At 42.9% G+C, this 20106-nt stretch overlaps 1 pseudogene; it reads left to right on the top strand.

Moving 5' to 3' along the window:
* The first annotated feature begins 15943 nt into the window (after positions 1-15943).
* LOC116098233 lies at positions 15944-16438 on the top strand (annotated as a pseudogene).
* The last annotated feature ends 3668 nt before the right edge of the window (positions 16439-20106 follow it).

The following is a 20106-nucleotide window of genomic DNA, read 5'->3' as shown; positions in this document are numbered from 1 at the left end:
GAGCTCTAGCATCGCCTCCAGCCCTGATTGCCTCAGTGTTCTGCCTGTCATGCCTACAGTCACGCTGTGTTCTGCCTTCACCCAACGCATGTTACACTCACCACCCACCTCTATATTCACATGATGTTTGACCATCTTCCCCGCTTCTATAGTCTAGCTGGAGGGGCAAGAATCCTCTTAGCTCTACAGGAACAACTAGAGAATCACACAGGTTGTTCACATGATGTGCTGGTGGAAGATCAAGCTGTAGGGAAACCTGGGAATAACAATTCTTTTCTGTAGTCCATATTTGCCAAGTGAGAGGTAAGAGGTTTTATCTCCTTTGGCAGGAAGCAGTCAGATGAGGCCAGCTATGATGAACCCTAGCCTTGGTTTGCTTCAGTGTGCTACGCCAGTGATCTCCTGAATGCCCCTGAGAAAATCAGTGTAAACTACTATAATCGTCTGCCTTCACAGAGTGACTTTAAACGGTTTTAAAGTTTTATTAAACTAAGAACTTCCAGGGCTGTAAGAGGTTACTCAATGTCACAGAATAAGAAATGAATAAGGATCTGAGCTTATATGCAAGAATTCTAATCCCTCTTAAAGATCCTTTTCATAACTGGACTGAACACATTTTTTTTTTTTTTTTTTTTTTTTTTTTTTTTTTTTTTTTTTTGATTTTTCGAGACAGGGTTTCTCTGTATAGCCCTGGCTGTCCTGGAGCTCACTTTGTAGGCCAGGCTGGCCTCGAACTCAGAAATCCGCCTGCCTCTGCCTCCCAAGTGCTGGGATTAAAGGTGTGCGCCACCACCGCCCGGCATGGACTGAACACATTTTAAGAACCATACCACATTCCAGTGCCTGAACAGGCAGGTCATGGGCACAGTTTCCACTGTCCCAGACTGAAGACCTCGGGACAGATGGGACAAGTTGGGGCAGGGAAATTAGGTGTATAACAAACTTGATACCACTGATCTTCCTCACTGATCTTCCTCAACTGAAGAGACCTCATCTGTCTCTGCAGAAATAGAAAAGATGCCACATATACCCACAGAAATACCCAACAATGGCTCTGTCTCTCTCTCCTTCTAATTTAGGCTGTATCAAAACTTCCTTCCACCAAGCCCTACAGTTCTTCTGAAGTGACATGGCTAGGACCAGGCCTTTAACACACTGCTGCAAGACAGTCACTGGATCAGGGTAGATGATTCCAGAAAACACTCACAGGAAGGGAAACTGATAGCATAGATTAAGAACCTCTACAATTCACAGGCCAAATGAAGCTCAAGAAGAAGGGAGACCAAAGTATGGATACTTCTGTCCTTCTTAGAAGGGGGAACAAAATACCCATGGGAGGAGATACAGAGACAAAGTGTGGAGCAGAGACTGAAGGAAAGACCATCCAGAGACCTGGGGATTCATCCCATATACAGTCACCAAACCCAGACACTATTGTGGATGTCAACAAGTGCTTGCTGACAGGAGCCTGATAGAGCTGTTTCGGGAGAGGTTCTGCCAGTGCCTGACAAATTCAGAGGTTGATGCTCTCAGCCAGCCATTGGACTGAGCACAGGATCCCCAATGGAGAAGCTAGAGAAAGGACCGAAGGAGCTGAAGGAGCTTGCAGACCCATAGGAAGAACAACAATATGAACCAACCAGTACCCCCAGAGCTCCCAGGGACTAAACCATCAACCAAAGAATACACATGGAGGGACCCATGGCTCCAGCTTCAAATGTAGCAGAGGCTGGCCTTGTGGAACATCAATAGGAGGAGAGGCCCTTGGTCCTGTGAAGGCTTGATGCCCCAGTGTAGGGGAAGGCCAGGACTGGAAGCCGGAGTGAGTGGGTTGGTGAGTAGGAGGAGGGGGAGGGGATAGGGGGTTTTTGGAGAGGAAACCAGGAAAGGGAATAACATTTGAAATGTAAATAAAGAAAATATCTAATTAAAAAAAAAAGAACCTCTAATCCAAAATCTGAAATACTTCCAAGTAGAAGATGTCACGTCCAACCACCATGGGAGGTCACAATCAAAACACAGGCACACTAAAGACACTGTACAAAGCTGTCTGCAGGCTGCGTGCAAGGCATTTGTGGAATACACACACACACATATGTACATATAAATTTCATGTTTATATTCCTTGTGTATATTGAAGGCCAGAGGAAAACTAAGCAAACCAATCCAGGGCATTTCTGCTAGCAAACATCTCACTCACACAGCCTGTACTCGTGATGCTTGTGATCCATTATCATGTGAAGAAATGTGGACACGGGGCATGGAGTTTGGGATTTAAGGCAACAGTCAGGACACAAACAGACGCACTAGAACAAAAGAATTACCAACTGCAAGAAAAAGAAAAGTAAGGAAGAGAAGAGTGGATGGCAGCTTCATGCTTGCCCTTCTGTAGTCACGGATGGTATTTCCCTCACCCTAGTAAGAGGATCTTGGTAATGAGTAGAATGAAGAATCTCCTGTCAATGTGCTACAAACTCTCAATGGCTGCCACTCTAAGGGAGCTTGTGGGCAGGGCTCTGGCTTCCCACAATTTATTCAGCGTGCACTCAACGTATGCCGAGTACATGCACACATGGAGTGGTTAAGGAATAAAAGTCAAACTATAGATACACTTAAGCATATAATTATTGTCAGTCTGTAGAGGAACTCTCCAAAGAGAGGCAGAACCGTGCACTCGCCCTTGCCAAGGCACATCTTCCTGCCAGCCTTGCTTTTTACTGCTTCCGTGAGCTACGGCATGGTTATGAATACATGTGTTCGACTTTATTTAGTACTTGCTTACTTTTGAAGAGCTGCTGATTGAACCTGGAGCTTGGTGCATGCTAGGCAGGTGCGCTGTTACTAAGCTAGCTCTGTTCCCAGGATCGTTCATATGCTTTTACTTTTACTGATCCTTAGAAAGAGTTGTGTATAGTTGCTATCTGCTATGGTTATGCACAATAGAGAAAAGTGGTGCCTGTGTGATGAGGTTAGGTTGAAAGTGCAAGAGTGTACCCAGAAAATGAACTCGATCATATAAATATTCATAGAAAATGGCTGGAAGGAAATCTACTAAAATGTTAGCGGTGGGTGTTCTCGGCGCTGAAGTCATGGATAATTATTTCTTCCCTTTCAGTTTTCAATATTCCTAATTTTCTATTATAAGCATGCATTATTTTCATAATTGAAAAAATAAGTACTATTTTTAAAGAACCTGCATGTAATTGCCAAGTACACTGCTGCATTCATGCCGGAAGGGTTGCCAGATTCTCTCCGCAGCAGGGAAGCCTGCTTGGGAAACAGTGAAAAGCAGAGATGTTCTCGCAGGGTGGAGACTCCGGAGAAACTGAAGCTGCATGTCTGAGACCAAGAGACGGTTTCATGTCACAGTGGAAGGCTGGCACGGTCACGCACAGCTGCCCTGAGGAAGCGACCAGCCAGCCAGTGGGTCACTGGAGTGAGGCCTACTGTGGACAGCCTCTGGGTAGCCTTGGGGAGAGACCTGAGAGGCAGCACAGGGCCAGGATTCCTGAGTATACATGCTAAGGAGCTGCCACTTTCCATACCCCTTCGCACACCAGGCCATGTGGCATTTTCCGTGGGGTACCCTCTACCCCCCCTGAGATGTTTTCCTGAAGGGTTGGTTAATCATATGCGTTCATATGAGACATTTCTTACCCTTCAGGAAAACCCACCTGACAGCTAACTCTCAGTCACTATCATGAGACAGGTTCCTCTAACCAGGTGAACCCCGTCTCTGAATTCATCTAGGACTGTAGACATGTGAGAAGGTAGTGTGCGCCTGCGTCACAGGAGCTCACTGTCAGTGAGGGCCAGAAAGTCAACCACAAAAGGTGTGTCCATAATCACCAGCATGGCAGAAAAGGGAGGAGAGTGTCTGTGGAATAGGGGGTGCCAAGACAAAGCAGGGTGACAGGTCTAATGGCAATTGACACGGTGATGGCTGAGCCATGGAGCATGGGCTCATGGTGGGGAGGGAAGTATAACACAGATCTAGAATGTCTCAATACTGCTTGCCTGAGGGTGGATGCATCCACCTCACCATGAGCTCTGTACTGGCCTGTATCTCTTATTAACAGAAAAGGCACTTTAGTTAGTGAGGAGGTCCAGAGGCCCCAGGCCTGGTCACATGTGAGGGGCCAAATGTCAGCTACACTATGAATGAAGGCAGTCTATCCTGTTCACAAGACTGGTGAAGACAGGCTTAGTCACATGCTGCTGAAATGAACACCATCCAATGAAAACAATGAGATGTCCCCACACAAGGGAACTTGGTAATGTGGATGGAGTCAAAGCACATGGCTTATCATCAGCATTGCCAGTTCTAGGACTCTGTCCAGTAGGTATACACTAGTCTATCCTCTGCTGTTCTTTGTAAGTAATCTAAATGCTCTCAGGGTGGGGTGAATTGAACAAACAAGAGCAGATCCAAAGGAGCACAGGGCGCCTATCATTATGAAGGAAAGCCACCTCGACACTCAGCGATAGAGCAACTGTGAAGGCACATTTACGTGAAATGGAAGACAAGAGAACTCTGCATAGCGTGTCAGATACTTTTCTCTAGGAAAAGAGTAAAATGAGTGTGTGTGTGGATGTATATGTGTATATATGAGTATACATATCTATATGTGTATAAATACATACACATATGCAATGGAAATGCAAAGCTAATAGGCTACTGGTGAAGTAGAGTCAGAATGAGCTGAGGGGAACAGGGATGGAAACTGGACAGGCCCCTGAACACACTTGGCTTTGAGATCTGACTATGAAAATAGTTGATTATCTTCAGTGACAGATAAGGGCAGCATGAAGAAATTCAGCTGTGTTTCAGTAATCTTATACCATGCCCTCTGAATGTGCAGCCTCTACATGCAGATTCAGCCAACCACAAAAGAGAGTCTTCTCTTATTATTATCCCCTAAACAAAATGATAGAAAACTATTTATGTAGCACATTGTTGTATAGCCATTTCCTCTAAAAAAAAAACCTTCCATCTCGGTGGAAAGTTCCTTAAGATGGAAGATATTAGAAAGTAGGTGAAACATTCCATCCTGTGGGCATGCTCATTAAAATTCAGGAAATAAACAACTCAGAAGCTTCAGGAATTTCCCAAAACTGACCAGATACTCTATATCTCCTCTTTGCCCAAGCATAGTAAATAGTGAAGACCGCTGAGAAACTCTCTCAAACTAGCTGAGAGAGTTTCATTGGAGAGGAGAGACACTCTCTAGTTTGTTGACCTGCTTCAAAGTTATGCAGTGTGATCCAGGTTGTCAGTTTCTGTGAGTAGAGCCACCCATGCTGGGGTGTGCTTTTGGTGATGCTGCTCTTTGAGTCATTCAGTCATTCAGAAGTTATCCCAAATCCATATTCCTCTAAGTAACCCTAATAAATGCATTATTTCATCATTTGACCTTTGGTTTTATACTGACTTAGGACTTTGTCAGTTCCCTCTCTGGGGTGAGTAGATGTTCACATCTCCCCAGTAATAGTATCACACAGAAGGTACAACTCAGGTGTTGTGAGCCAGCCATGTAGAGATGAAAGAGAAAGAGATGGTAACTATGGGAAGGCTCTTTATGTAAGCAAATTGAGCTGAGGAGTATCTGCGGCTCTCCTGGAACCAGTTCCTGGTAGGTAGCAAGGAACAACTGTGTAGTCAGTAACTATACTAGTAATGATATATATATATATATATATATATATATATATATATATATATATATGTGTATATATGTATATATGTATATATGTACATGTAGTAGTATATATGTATATATGTATATATATGATATATGTATATATCAGATATAATACTAAATTATAAAGTTAAATAATGAAGATTCAGCAAACATTATTAGGAGTTCAGCTTTTCCACTAAAAAAGATAAAACTATAAAATCTAAGCATTTAGGGAAAAATTCCATTATCCTCAATTTGAATAGGAAATATAATAAATACAAAGTGTTTACTCTCAAAGGAAAGAATGTGTTTCCCAAAAAACGCTCAACAACAAAGACTGACCCAGTCACTCTGAGTACCTCTAGCACCCAGGCTGTGGTTTCTGAATGTCAAGTCCTACATAGACCACCACTCTCCTGACATCAGCTGACTCAGGTAGGGGACAAGACACAAGAAAGGTGGACCCATGACACCTTGTCATGGTGAAGCTCGTGTTATAAAGACTTGAACATCATCTAAGAGGCCAAAAGCAAAGCAATATAATTGTCAGAAACAATACAAGCCACACATTGGAGCCCATCAAACACACCATCTAAACCCATAGACTCCAAATGACGTTAACATCTAAGACCTCCAATTCTTCATCTTTGGAAATTTGGTGACCAACTTATTATAAATAGGTAAATATAAAGGGAAGGAAACGATTCCAACTTTTCTAGAGAAGCACTGTGGATAGGCAGAGTCAACCAGAGAAGAGTGTTCCTTCTAGAAGTTCTTTAGACAGAAAAGGGTTTTCCACTATTAAGTAACAGTTGGGTAAGGACGGTCGTCACTACTAAAACTAGGTTACAGGATAATGGTAAACTTGGCTATGAATAGAGCTGATTGGCAGTCACTTGGTCCTGATGTTTTGGCCCTCTGGCAGTGCAATATATCACTGCAGCAGCATGTTACATCCACAACTTTTCACTCCATAGCCAGAAAGTGAAAGACAGGAAAGGTTTAAGATCTTCTTCAGGGATCAATGACCTACCTTCCTCCACTAAGCTCCACCTTCTGCAGATTCCACCAACTTCCAGTATGGCCAAGGTCAGGACCAATCCTTTATTTATTTTTTTTTTTTTTATTTATTTATTTATATTTTTTTTGGTATTTTTGAGACAGGGTTTCTCTGTGTAGCCTTGGCTGTCCTGGAACTCACTCTGTAGACCAGGCTGGCCTCGAACTCAGAAATCCGCCTGCCTCTGCCTCCCAAGTGCTGGGATTAAAGGCATGCGCCACCAATTGCCCGGCTTGCAGTTTTAGTTTTAATGCAATTTCAACTGAAAAGAACTTCTGGGGAGATGGCTCAGTGATTAGCCTTCACTGCTCTTACAGTGAGTGGTTTTGTGTTCAATTCCCAGCACCCACAAGGTGCTGCTGGTCACTGAACAGCATAGAACTCTACTTCTAGGGTATTGAATGCTCACTTCTGGCTTCCACAGGCACCTGCATGCATGTGCACACGTGCATACACATACACATAATCTTAAGATAATAAATCTTTAGAAGAATTTCAATATTAATGTATAATGTCAAGGTCTTTGATATGATTCCTTTATACATTTTCCATAAGTGATTCTGTTCAGAGGGGGACTTCCTGGGAACTTGTTCTCAGAATAATATTTTGAAACATGAACTAACTACATTGCAAAAAGGTACCAAGATATCCTGTACAATCCACCTCCACCAAATGAACAAAAGAAAAATTTTAAATTTGCTCACATCTCTGAGTAGCCTATGGGAAGACTTGTTTCCAGGCACGGCTTTAAGCAGTGAGTTAGTTATCCTTAAAACAGCCTTTTGAAGCTGTTCCACTGGGGAAACTGAGGCACTCAAATCCTAGCTCTGCTAAGAAGCAGAGAGTAGGGGCTGGCGAGATGGCTCAGTGGGTAAGAGCACTGATTGTTCTTCCAAAGGTCCTGAGTTCGGATCCCAACAACCACATGGTGGCTCAAAACCACCCATAATGAGATTGGACACCCTCTTCTGGTGCATCTGAACACAGCTACAGTGAATTACACTGGAGCGAGTGGGCCGGAGTGAGCAGGGCCAGCAGAAGGTCCTGAGTTCAATTCCCAGCAGCCATACACATGATAGCTCGTGGCCATCTGTACAGCTACAGTGCTGGCTCCTCCAGATCCAACCAGCAGACATCCCAGACATCATCACTATTGCATCGTGATAGACCTCCACAAGGATACAGGGACCCCTGGTCTCCAAGTACCAATAGCAAATCTCCCCTGTCTTTTTATTTTTCTGGGGGGGAGGGTGTTTTGTCTTGTTTTGTTTTGTTTTTGAGACAGGGTTTCTTTTTGTAGCCCTGAATTTACAGGGATCCGCCTATCTCTGTCTCCTGAGTGATGGGATTAAAGGTGTATGCCACCACCACCAGGCTAAGCTATCCTCTTCATGCCCTCCAGCTCTCCCTAAAAGAATTTCCCTCTCATTATCTCTCCACTTGAAATACCTAGGCAGAAGGGAAAAAGGAAAGCCAGCCAGCCCTGGCCTGAGAGGCGTCCCTTTTCCCCTGTATGCTTATGGCCTGAGGCCACAGCACCAGCTCTCAGTGCTTCTCAGGCGATTGCTGCTACCCATTTACACAAAGCACAAATAGGAGTGTACACAGTGGGGAGCCAGAGGTGGCTGCGCAGTCACCCACACGAACAGGATAACTTTCCCAGGATAACTTTCCTTCGTCATTACAGAAACAACTATCTTGCAAGATGCTTGCCCAAAGCCATCAGCCAGTGAGAGAAAGGCCAGGAAACACAAGGGGGCACCTGGCCTGAGCGTTAGGCAATTCTGGGCTCCAAGCTAAAATCACAGGCTGATACTCATGGTTTAAGTTTCACATTTGAAAAAGAAATCAAGAAAAAGTAAAAGGATAGTTCCCCAACCTCACCCATCCTCATCACATTTATTTGTATGTGCAAATATGAACAAATGTGGATGCATGTATTTACATCCCTTCCAGTGTCACAGAAAACATGGCATACTATGCTCACAGGTTGGCTGAGGCTGCCACAGTAAAACTGCACAGCACAAGAGGTTGAACAACAGAGACCCAGAGTGTCAGTCTGTTCTGGATACCGGAAGTCCAAGAGCGGGTATGGCACAGTGGTATCTACCTGCTAGGAAAGGCTGGAGAACCAGATCCTGGCCTCTAGACTTCATCCTTTCAGGAATGTACTCATCCATCAATACATTGGATGTTGCCAAAGCAAATTGATGATTTTTACATTCTTTCATCCATTCTTCACAGCATATTATACCAATGTCTTGCTCCAAACTCCCCCTTATTTAAGATAACAGGTACATTGGTTCCTGGAATGCCCCATTTTAACATGATTACCTCTATCTCAAATAAGGACCCTGGGGTACTGGGAGTGAAGACCTCTGACATACTTTTTGGGGGAACACAGTTCAGCACCCTCACTATCCAAGTTTCTGTCTTGTGTTGGATATGTCGCCCCTGAGCTCTTAACAGTGCTCACTTTCTTCCTCCTAGAGCACTGTTTCCTCACGAGTTACAGTGTCTCCTCACGAGTTACAGTGTCTCCTCACAAGTTACAGTGTCTCCTCACGAGTTACAGTGTCTCCTCACAAGTTACAGTGTCTCCTCACGAGTTACAATGTCTCCTCACGAGTTACAGTGTCTCCTCACAAGTTACAGCACAGCGTGTCTGATTCTCTCTCTGTAGATGATGCTTCTCATGCACATGGCTACACATGGGTTGCTTAGTCAAAAGGAAATGCGTTTATAAAAGTTGATAGGCATTGCCAGGCTTTGCCCTTGAAGCTGAACCATGTCCCATTGTGGGAGAAGTCTTGCTCTTCCTTCAGCCATGCCAGTGTAGCAAGTTCTTAAGGTTTCGCTGTGTTTTGCTTTGTTTTGTTTTGTTTTTATCTGGTGAGTGGGAAAAGTTTTCTTTGTATCATTTAACTCTCCATTCTCTTGTTAGCAAAGTCAAGCATTATCTTGCATACCTTATGTCTATTCCAGGACTTCATTCTAAGAACAATGTTTTATTGGTCATCACCCCCGTTTTGTTCTAGATTTCCAAGCATGCATTACATGAGTCAAATTAGCTGTGATGTGAGATGTAAGCATGGCCCTGAATTTATCATCTGTTCCTCAGTTTTGCATTTTGGAAAGTTCCAAGCATGTACAGAAGTGGAGATATGATTCATAAGCTCCATGTCCTCGCTGTTCAACCTCAGTAGCCACCAACACATGGAGAATCGCTGCCGAAGAATGCTTCTCCATCCCCTAGCCTTGCAGCATTTTATCAATCATCTAGAATGCTATGGGTATCTTTTTTTTATATAAAAAAGGGACACAACTCAATATTGTTATCATATATACAAAATGATGGTGATCCCTTAACATCAAGAAATAATCAGTGTTCAGATGTCCCTGGACATACCATGGCTGTGTCTTTTCAATCCACGGTAGCTCTTTTGACCTTCAAAGTCTTATTTTTTAAGAGCTTAGGTTCTTCTCTAACTCCTTCATTGGGGACCGTGTACTCAGTTCAATGGATGGCTGTGAGCCTCTACATCTGTATTAGTCAGGTACTGTTAGAGCCTCTCAGGAGATAGCTATATTTAGGCTAGCTTGTCCTTCCTTCAGTCTCTGCTCCATAGTTAATCTCTGCAACTCCTTCCGTGGGTATTTGGTTCCCCCTTTTAAGAAGGAATGAAATGTCCACCTTTTGGCCTTCCTACTTCTTGAGTTTCTTGTGGTTTGTGGGTTGTTCTTCCTGTATTCCAAACTTCTGGGCTAATAACCACTTATCAGAGATTGTATACCATGTGTGTTCTTTTGTGATTGGGTTACCTCACTCAGGATGATATTCTCCAGATCCATCCATTTCCCTAAGAATTTCATGAATTCATTGTTTTTAATAGCTGAGTAGTACTCCATTGTGTAGATGTACCACAATTTCTGTATCCACTCCTCTGTTGAGGGACATCTGGGTTGTTTCCAGTTTCTGGTTATTATAAATATGACTGCTATGAACATGGTGGAGCATATGTATGGAGCTGAGGGGTTTGCAGCCCCTTAGGACGAACAACAATATGAACTAACTAGTACCTTCAGAGCTCCTAGGGTCTCAACCACCAACCAAGAACTGCACATGGTGGGACTGATTGTTCTGGCAGCATGTGTATAGTAGAGGATTACAAATTCAGTCTTCAATAGGAGGAGAGGACCTTGGCCCTGTGAAGGTTCTGTGCCCCAGTGTGGGGGAATGCCAGGGCCAATAAGTGGGAGAGGGTGGGGTGGCAGGCACGGGAAGGAGGGAGGCAACAGGGGTTTGTTCTTGTTGTTTTGTTTGTTTGTTTGTTTGTTTGTTGGAGGGGAAACTGGGAAAGGAGAAATTTACGTGTAAATAAAGAAAATATAAAAAAGAAAGAAAGAAGGAAAGAAAATGGTTTGTTAGCATAGCCCACTCAGAGTTCTCTTGGTTAGTATATGCAAATAGAATTCTTTATGATCTGCAACCTAAAAAAAAAAAAGAGAGAGCTTAGGCTCCTGCTCTGGAGGTTCCCAGTGTGGATTCTGCAGAATGCACCTCCACCATGTTTGCAGCATGTTCCTCTGTCTTATGCTAGCTAGATCTGCAGGCTTCATGTGCTGAGGTTTGACTGGAGGAGGATACAATAGCATTGCAGCTGATGACGGTGCCTCCTCCCAGAGCACAGCATGTCCGTCCACCGTCTCCATCAGGACACAAGCTGTTGCATAAGGTAGTTTCCTTAGCAAGGGTTTCTATGGCTGTGATAAAACATATGACAATTAATTTCAGCTTACAGCTTGCAACTCTCAGGTCATACTCCATCTCCGAAGAAAATCGGCAGGAACTCGAGGCAGGAACTCGGGGCAGGAACCCGGAGGCAGGAACTGAAGCAGAAGCCACGAGGGAACTGCTTATTGACTTTTCCTCACAGCTGGCTCAGCTTGCTTTCTCATACAATTCAGGACTACCCACCTGCCCAGGGGTGATGCCACCCACAGTGGGCCCTCCCACATCAAACACCAATCAAGAAAATGCCCTACAGACTTGCCTTCAGGCCAATTTGATGGAGGTATTTTTTTTTTCTCAGTTAAGATTCCCTCTTCTCAGCCATGTCTAAGTTTTTGTCAAGTTGACAAAGAATCACCTGGATATTTGCTTTCCAAATCTTATTCATTCTTCACTTATTTCCTAGAATATATCTCTGAAGAGAAACTTCTTATCAATTATTTGATAACACGGAAGTGTAAGTCACACAGCAAACACAGGATCAATGTTTGACTCTTTTTGTTTTAAAACCTCCTTTTGAAAATAATGCTGAGCTTTATGGGACTGGAGAGATGGCTTTGGTAGTTTTTGAAGTATTGCTGGTCTTCTTAAGATTCCTTGAGGATTTTTTTTTTTATTAGCACCATAAACTCATCTTCTTTTGCACGCTTCGTGTTTTGGTTCATCAGTTATTGTTCCTATTGTTGCTCCTGTTGTTCCATCCTTGGCCAGCAGGAGTTCCTGCCCATGGCCCCTCCACCCTTTTGCAAAGCCTCTGCCACCACTGCGAAGCTCCTTGCTTCTTGCTCTAGCAAGCTGTTGTGTGTCTCTCTTGTCTCTTGTCAGCCTTTCCTCCAGAGAGCCTTGCTTCTTTAGTGGGGAATGGTGTTCTGAGACAATACAGCAATGCTTATGAAATAATCTGTTCTAATTAGTGTGCACAGCACTGTCACTGCTGCATAAAATAAATAGTCCCTACTCCAAGGTTAGGAAGAACTAGAATATGCTTATGAAAGTAAAACTATCAATGGGCCCAGAGAATACAGTGGGCATGGGAAAATATCAAGTTGGGGATCCAGAAAATAAAATCAAGCAAATTCTTAAGATGCAGAACAAAACAACAAAGAGAAAAACACATAACAAAAACATTTTAAGAAGCATAGGAAGCAGTTTCAAGAGTTTCATGTTCAACTAGACAAATTCCAGAAGGAAAAGAAAAGAGATAACGACATTGAAAAATTAATAACAAACGTGTACTGCGGATCCCTGTGCTTAAGAGCTTCACATAGCAGGATTCACACAAGCATGGTTTAAAGTTCAGGGAGAAATTGCATCTGTATTGAGGAGATTATGACATTTCTTGATATCATCCTTTAAACAATATAAAAAACCCCTTATTTATATTTATGCAGTGTTTATATGGTAGTGGGTATCACAGGTGGTCTAGAGGTGCTTTGAAGTATGAGAACATGTGCAGGTTTTTGGACAAATACTACACCACTAGAAGGCATGAAGGGCTGTGGATTTTGCTATCCATGGGGAGTTGTGGATCATTGCCCATCAATGCCAAGTACTGTGAAACTCCATCCTCAGGGCATGATGCAGCATTACCAGCTTGAGATCATAGCAGCTCTGATCATCTGAAAGGAGAGTCCACTCACATTCCCTGTGGAAGCAGAAAGGTCCACATGCCAAAGCCTGCCCCCTCCCTGAGGCGATCTATCTATCTATCTATCTATCTATCTATCTATCTATCTATCTATCTATCTACCTAACTATCTATCTATGTGTGGTGTGTGTGTGTGTGTGTGTGTGTGTGTGTGTGTGTGTGTGTACTATTGCAGGGGAATGGGAAGGAAATTCTTTCACTGTATAACCATCTCTCTTTAACCCAGTTAAACTCATTGGTCACCAAGCGAAATGGGTGGATTTGTTCCTCTGATCTGCCTCTACCCTCTCTACCTGGGGTGAACAGACTTAGACTCCCCAGGAAAAACAAGACTCCCCATGTCACATCAAGAGACAGCCACACGGTTTGGCTTATAGGTAACCTCCTAGAAGTAGGATCTGTGACTCAATCAGCTTCGTTACTAAGTCGGGCTCCGCAGAGATGTGCTTCTGACAGTAATTTCTCAACGATCAGCATTTACATAGATCTTTGTGTCCCTTTTCTCTTAGACTTTTTAAAAGATTTCATCTTTAATTATGTGGGTTAGACACAAAACACTATCTCAGCGTCACACAAAGGAGCATGCGAACAAAGGAAAGCGACTCCACAAGGCAACTGCTTTCTGAAAACGTGAGCCACGACCCAGACTGGGTAAGCAAGCATACCGGCGTAGGAAATTCACTTGTTTTTTTTTTTTTTTAATTTATTCTAAGGACTGTGTCTTTTTCTTCATTGGCTAGGGATCCAACTTCACAGTCTTTTTTTATTTTTAAATTTTTTTATTAGGTTTGTGCATTTTATGTTCAAGTAATCTGACTATATCTATGACTATGTACCATGTATGAGGTCAGAGGCATAAGATCTCCTGGAACTGGAGTTAGGGGTGTTTGTGAACCACCACATGGGCGCTGGGAATTGAACCTAAGTCCTCTTCAAGAGCAACAGGTGCTCTTAACCACTAAGCTGTCTCTCTAGCTCTGAGGCTTTCTTGATTGGCTAGTTTTAAAGGAATTGAAGGAAAGGGAGAAAGAGCTGGCTGTCCCAGGCCATCAAGTTCTGGGGATGGAGGTGGAATCAGGTAAGGGAGATTAAGAGATTGACATAGAAATTTTACAAGATGTGGAAGAATAAAAATGGGGAAGATTTATGGACTATTTGTCCTTGGTAAGCTAACAACCTTAAAAAAAATAACACCCACATTTCTCACATATGTGCATGTGTGCATGAGTCTGTATACATGAAAGCAGTGCTTATGGAGGTCATAAGAAGACATTAGATCCCTTGGAGCTACAGGAACTGGTTAGCACTTGATGTGGGTGCTAGGATTAGAACTGGGGTCCTCTGCAAGAGCAGCATACGCTCTAAACTGCTGAGTCATCTCTCTAGCCCCTCTGTGTCTTATTCATTGCAATTGTTTTTGAAAATCTATGTATGTGAACACCAAAGCAGGAGGTCAAGTCCATAACCCTGGAGCTCCTCCTGAGAGCTACCAAAGCAGGCCTAGATGCAGCCTCAGCCTATATGTCTGCTGCTTCTTTGGAAGGCCATCTACCTTCTGGGAACTAAAAGGAAGGAAACAGGTTGTTGCTGAGGGAAGAAAGGACATGGAGAATAAATATAATAAGTATATTAGACGGTGACTTTCTGTGGGAACATACTGTGTGAGGCCTTCTATCACCGGGCAGTGGGGTTAGCAGAGTTTAGGTTGCAGATCAGCCGCACTCTCCACCTGCTTATGCACAGCCAGTAAACTGCAAGTAGCCCTAGAATTCTACAATTGGGAAAACCAAACGAAGAGTGAGTGTAAAATGTGAACTACATCCCCCAAACGCTGGAGATTCAAACATCAGTGCCCGTCACTGTAGTGACAATTTTGGAATTTTGGTTTCTTTTAAAAACATAGAACTATTACGAGAATGTTTTCATCTTAATCTCAGCTGTGGGTCGTGGGGCTGCTTCAGATTGTCCACGGCAGCTGACTATGCTCTGCCTCGTTTGGGGGAGTGATTTTGCCAACGGCAGAGATTTTCAGCGATTGTGTGATTTGGAATTTTGGGGACTTTTCAGGGGGTATATAAATGCTAAGGCCCCATGACAGGGGGTGGGTTGTTGGTTGTTGTTGATTATTGGTCGAGGTTTGTTAAGTTAATCATGCTCAAAGAAAACAACAACAACAACAAGAAATTAGGTATCCTGATGGCCAAGATCAAACTTACCAAGGAACTTGATTCCCCTAATCATCAGGAAGCAGTCTAACTATGATGTCGATCCATGGCCTTTTTATTCTTTTTTCTCTTATCTAGTGTTAGGGGTTTGAAATGGTGGAAGAAAAGGGGTAGAGAAGGGTGGAAGAAAGATGAACACACAAAGTAACCGAAGTCCAGCTACATATAGCTAAAGTTCTCCTGAGACCAAGGCATAGTCCTCTGCTCATATCTTATGATGGCCGCCTTCAAATCACAATGGAATGTCTACAATAGACAAAAACCCAAACACTATCCCAAATCCTCCCCTTTCCCATAGTCTGTTGGCCCCTGGCCTAAGGATGTGGCAGCAGTATTCCCTCTGCTCAAGGTCTCATGACTAAATCTTCATCTAAAGCCCGATGGACAAACAGGATTTATTTATTTATTTTTCTGAAACATCACTTGCAGACATATTCTGTAAAAGTTCAGACCTGAGTCGCCGATCAGATCCTCTTGTGTGTGCAGCATCGGGTCAGATTTGAACCGCCACCATGTTGAGCAAAAAGCCAAGAGCAAGACCACCAAGAAGCACCCTCAGCGCGCAACGTCCAATGTGTTCGCCATGTTTAACCAGTCCCAGATACAAGAGTTCAAAGAGGCCTTCAACATGATCGATCAGCACCGGGATGGCTTCATTGACAAGGAGGACATGCATGACATGCTTGCTTCTCTGGGGAAGAACCCCACCGACGCCTACCTGGACGCCATGATGAACGAGGCCCCGGGTCCCATCAATTTCACCATGTTCCTCACCATGTTTGGAGAGAAACTGAACGGCACTGACACCGAGGACGTCATCAGGAACGCCTTCGCTTGCTTCCATGAGGAAGCTACAGGCACTATCCAGGAGGATTACCTGAAGGAGCTGCTGACCACCACGGGCGACCGCTTCACCAACGAGGATGTGGATGAGCTGTACAGGGAGAGGCCCCCATTGACAAAAGGGGGAATTTCAACTACATTGAGTTCACGCGCATCCTCAAGCACAGAGCAAAAGACTAAGATGACTGAAGAGCTGCAGCTGACACTCTGTTGCATTTCCTTACTTACTTCACATCTCACACACACACACACACACACACACACACACACACACACACACACTCCATAGGACCTACTGCGTGCCACTTAGTTTCTCATACACTTCTCCCCCATAAGGCCTACTGTGTGCCATTCAGTTTCACAGCTTTTCCTCTTTTTTAATGTATTTATCCCAGACCCTTTCTGTCATTAAGCACGTGTATAATCAGACTAGAACAGGGACAATGTTGTAAATTGTACCAAAAATGAGATAAAAACCAACCAATGTGAAAGTCCTCTCTGCCCCCTCAAAAAAGTTCAGACCTGTAAGATAAGATAATGTCCAAAGATAAGACAAAGAAAAAAATGAACTTGGAAGAATCCAACAGATCAAAGTAAGTAAAGGTGTGATCATCAGAACCTCTAAGACAAGTGAGCAGTGTTTCAAAGTCCTAAGACTCCAGACCCAGCCACATGTCTTACTACTATGTGACTTCCCAAGAAAGATGTTCCCAAAGTTACAGGGACTCAACTAATTAGCCCATATCATCTATATTTGAAAATCTGCTCTGGAGTTGTAGTAAACGAAGCAAATAAGCTCTGCAAAAGGGGACTATAGCTAAGAGTGCCAGCTACAATGTGACCCAGGAGAAACAGCAGGGGCAAGAAGGAAAATAAGTAAATAGAAAAAAAGAAAGGAAGAAACAAAGAAACAAAGAAAGGATAAGCTGCAGAAGAGTGGAGATTCATCTGCAGTGTGAGCAGAGGTGCCTAGGCCCGCGGAGGTGCCTAGGTCCACGGAGTGCAGGTTCTTCTTCACTTTGGATCTGTAGGACCTGGAGCAGAAAGCTATGTTTTTTTCTGTTAGTTTTCATTTTATTTTATTGTGCAGGGAGTTGAACTTACAGCCTCTAGTGAGCTAAGCCCCCAGTCCTGGCAGCTGCATTTCAAATGTAAATTCCTCCCATTCTTTAGCCTTAGGTTGACGAATACTTTGTGCCTGACCACTTCCTACAAACAAAATTTTGATCACAAGCACTCTGTCCTAGCCTCTGTGGACCAGTGGGGTTACTGGTAGGTTTCCTTAACGGGTGTGTTTATTCGAGTTTCCATTCAGCATCTATTATGCACCAAGGTATGTTTCTTTTCTAGTCTATGATCACCACAAAATAAATGGAGATCACTACCTCGGGGAGGGGCGGGGTGGGGGAGGGGCGTATTTTTTTCCTTCTAAAAGGATCACTTAACCATCCAGAGAAAAGATATTTGTTTTATATTTACATAAATGAGACACAGGAAGCTTATTCACAATTCCAAGTGAACAGATAAAAAATAACCACTAAACCTTGACAAATAAAATAACAAGAGGGGTCCAAAGGACAGAATTATAGTTTAGTTTGAAGATATTTCCAATTCAGAATTGGACAGCTCTTTATTGCATACGGCAGATAGGTGTTCCAAGTCTGAACAAAGGAATTTTACAAAGAGTTTTACAAAAGAAAGGCTGGAAAAGAAGAAACAAAATGCTAAAGACCTGATTGCCTCAAAGTGACTTTCCTTGTAAGGGGTGGGGATGGGCCAGGGCGGGACAATGGGGGAAGTAGTTGCTCAGTGAACACAGGACTTCAAGATCTGACAGCTGAACTGATCTGTTCTGCACTTGGGCTGCTCTCTGTCTAATACTGGTTTCTGCGAGGTCAGATAAACAGCTTTGTTCTATTTTAGTGATGAGGGCCTTATGTAGAAGTGACTACAGTTTGATTTTTAGCCTAGTCTGTAAAGGAACTTATTCCCAAAAAGAAAAAAAAAAACAGGGCTTTCTGTTATTTTCGTTTACTACATATGGAATATACATCAAGGGAAAAGACATTTCTTAGAGGCTGGAGAGATGGCTCAGAGTTAAGGGCATTTGCTGCTCCTGCAGAGGACCAAGGGCTGCTTCCCAGCACTTGTCAGATGGTTCTCGACTGTCTGTAACTTTATTTAAAATTTCAATAGTCAATCACTTTTGCAATTTTACTTATTTTTTATTTGTGTGTATGTGTGTATGCCTGCTTGTCTGTATGTGCACCACATGCATGTAGATACCCTTGGAGGCCAGAGAGTGTGTCAGGCCCCCCTGGAGTCCCAGTGATTGAGTGCCCTGTGACTGCTGGGAACTGAGCACAGGTCGAGTCTGGAGAGGAGCCAGAGCCACTGAGCCATTTCTCCAGCCCCTCAAGTACCTAATCCTGCCATTTTAATTTTCATCTAAGTTAATATAAAATTCTTCCTGTATCAAACACTGCTTAATTTTTTTCTTTTCTCCTTTTAAATCTCTTAAAAATTTAAAGTATTAAAGATCTATGAGACAACATTTTAGCTTATTTTTCAAACACTTAGCCTTTTATTTCCTATCAAGATTCACCAACTAACTCCGTGGATTTATTACACTGTATTTAACATGTCCCAACAGAGTCAGGACACGACTCCTCTCTGTCCCTGTGAAACAGCCCTCTGTCCTCCTGTGGCTGCTGTGGCTGCTATGTGTGTGGCTGCTCTCTTCTCTATGGTCTGCTCCAAATATTATTAAAGTATTTATAAAATAAAAAAATTACATTCTCATAAAGTGAAAAACAAAACAAGGTTAAAACATTTCAAATGAAAACAAAGGTCAAACAAACCCCCAGAACACCCCATCAAGGAAAAGAGTTGTAAACATTGAGTGGGTGTTATTATACCTCTGAAGATAATATACACAATGAAATAGAAGGGTTTGCATTTGTTTTTGTTTTTCGTACCTGGTTTTAAGAGCAAAATAAAAATGTGTGAAATTGGAGAGTTGCTGAACTTAAGAAAAAATGTTTTTTAATCATATGTTGGTCCTGAAAGACTTCTCTAAGGTTATAAAGCTAAGGGTTGACTTGATGCAGGTCTCTGTCTGCCATGTCTCAAGTCTTACTGTAGTTCCTGCCTGCTGGGTTTATTTTGTATGTCTAGTGCCTTGAGTAGCATTTGTGAGCTGTATTCTAAGTTTTCACTCTGTCAATTATTTTTTTAACATTTACATTTAGTTTCATAAACATTTTTCCCAGTTGCTTAGTTTGGGTCTGTGTTTATATGACTTCAACATTTCTGTTTATATTACACAACACTGGTGTTTGCACTACATTTTCTACATTGCTAAATTTAAAAAGGAAGTTAAATCTCATCATTGGTTCTATTTATGGTCAAGTGTTTTTTTTTTTTTAATAAGAAGCACCATATGCAGTATGTCTTATGCCTCTTCGTCATAATCAATATCCAGTTTCCTTTCTGATTGAACACCCTGGTCCTAATTCTCTCAGACTTCACTTTCTTCCCCTTAGGACAAGGCCTGGTGGTACAGGCCTGTAATCTCAAGTGCTCAGGAGACTGAGGTAAGAGAATCATGAATTCAAGCCACCCTGGGCAACTTAGTGAGACCCTGTCTCAAAAAACAAAAGGGGGCCCAGGGATACAGTTCAATCATAAGCATGCACAAAACCAGGAACACTGAAGTCAGAAAATACTTGCTTATACGCACCAATGCCTGGAGAACATCCACAACCTAGCCAGGCAGAAAGATTGATTTCTGTGTGAAAATCTCCAGAGCACAAGTGTGCCTTACACAGACTGTTTTTCAGTCTTCTCCACCTGTG

Source organism: Mastomys coucha, unplaced genomic scaffold (genome assembly GCF_008632895.1).
Source record: "Mastomys coucha isolate ucsf_1 unplaced genomic scaffold, UCSF_Mcou_1 pScaffold20, whole genome shotgun sequence".
In the NCBI taxonomy this organism is placed as follows: Eukaryota; Metazoa; Chordata; class Mammalia; order Rodentia; family Muridae; genus Mastomys; species Mastomys coucha.
The sequence above is the reverse complement of the archived record's forward strand: the minus strand, read 5'-3'. Positions and strand labels throughout refer to the sequence as shown.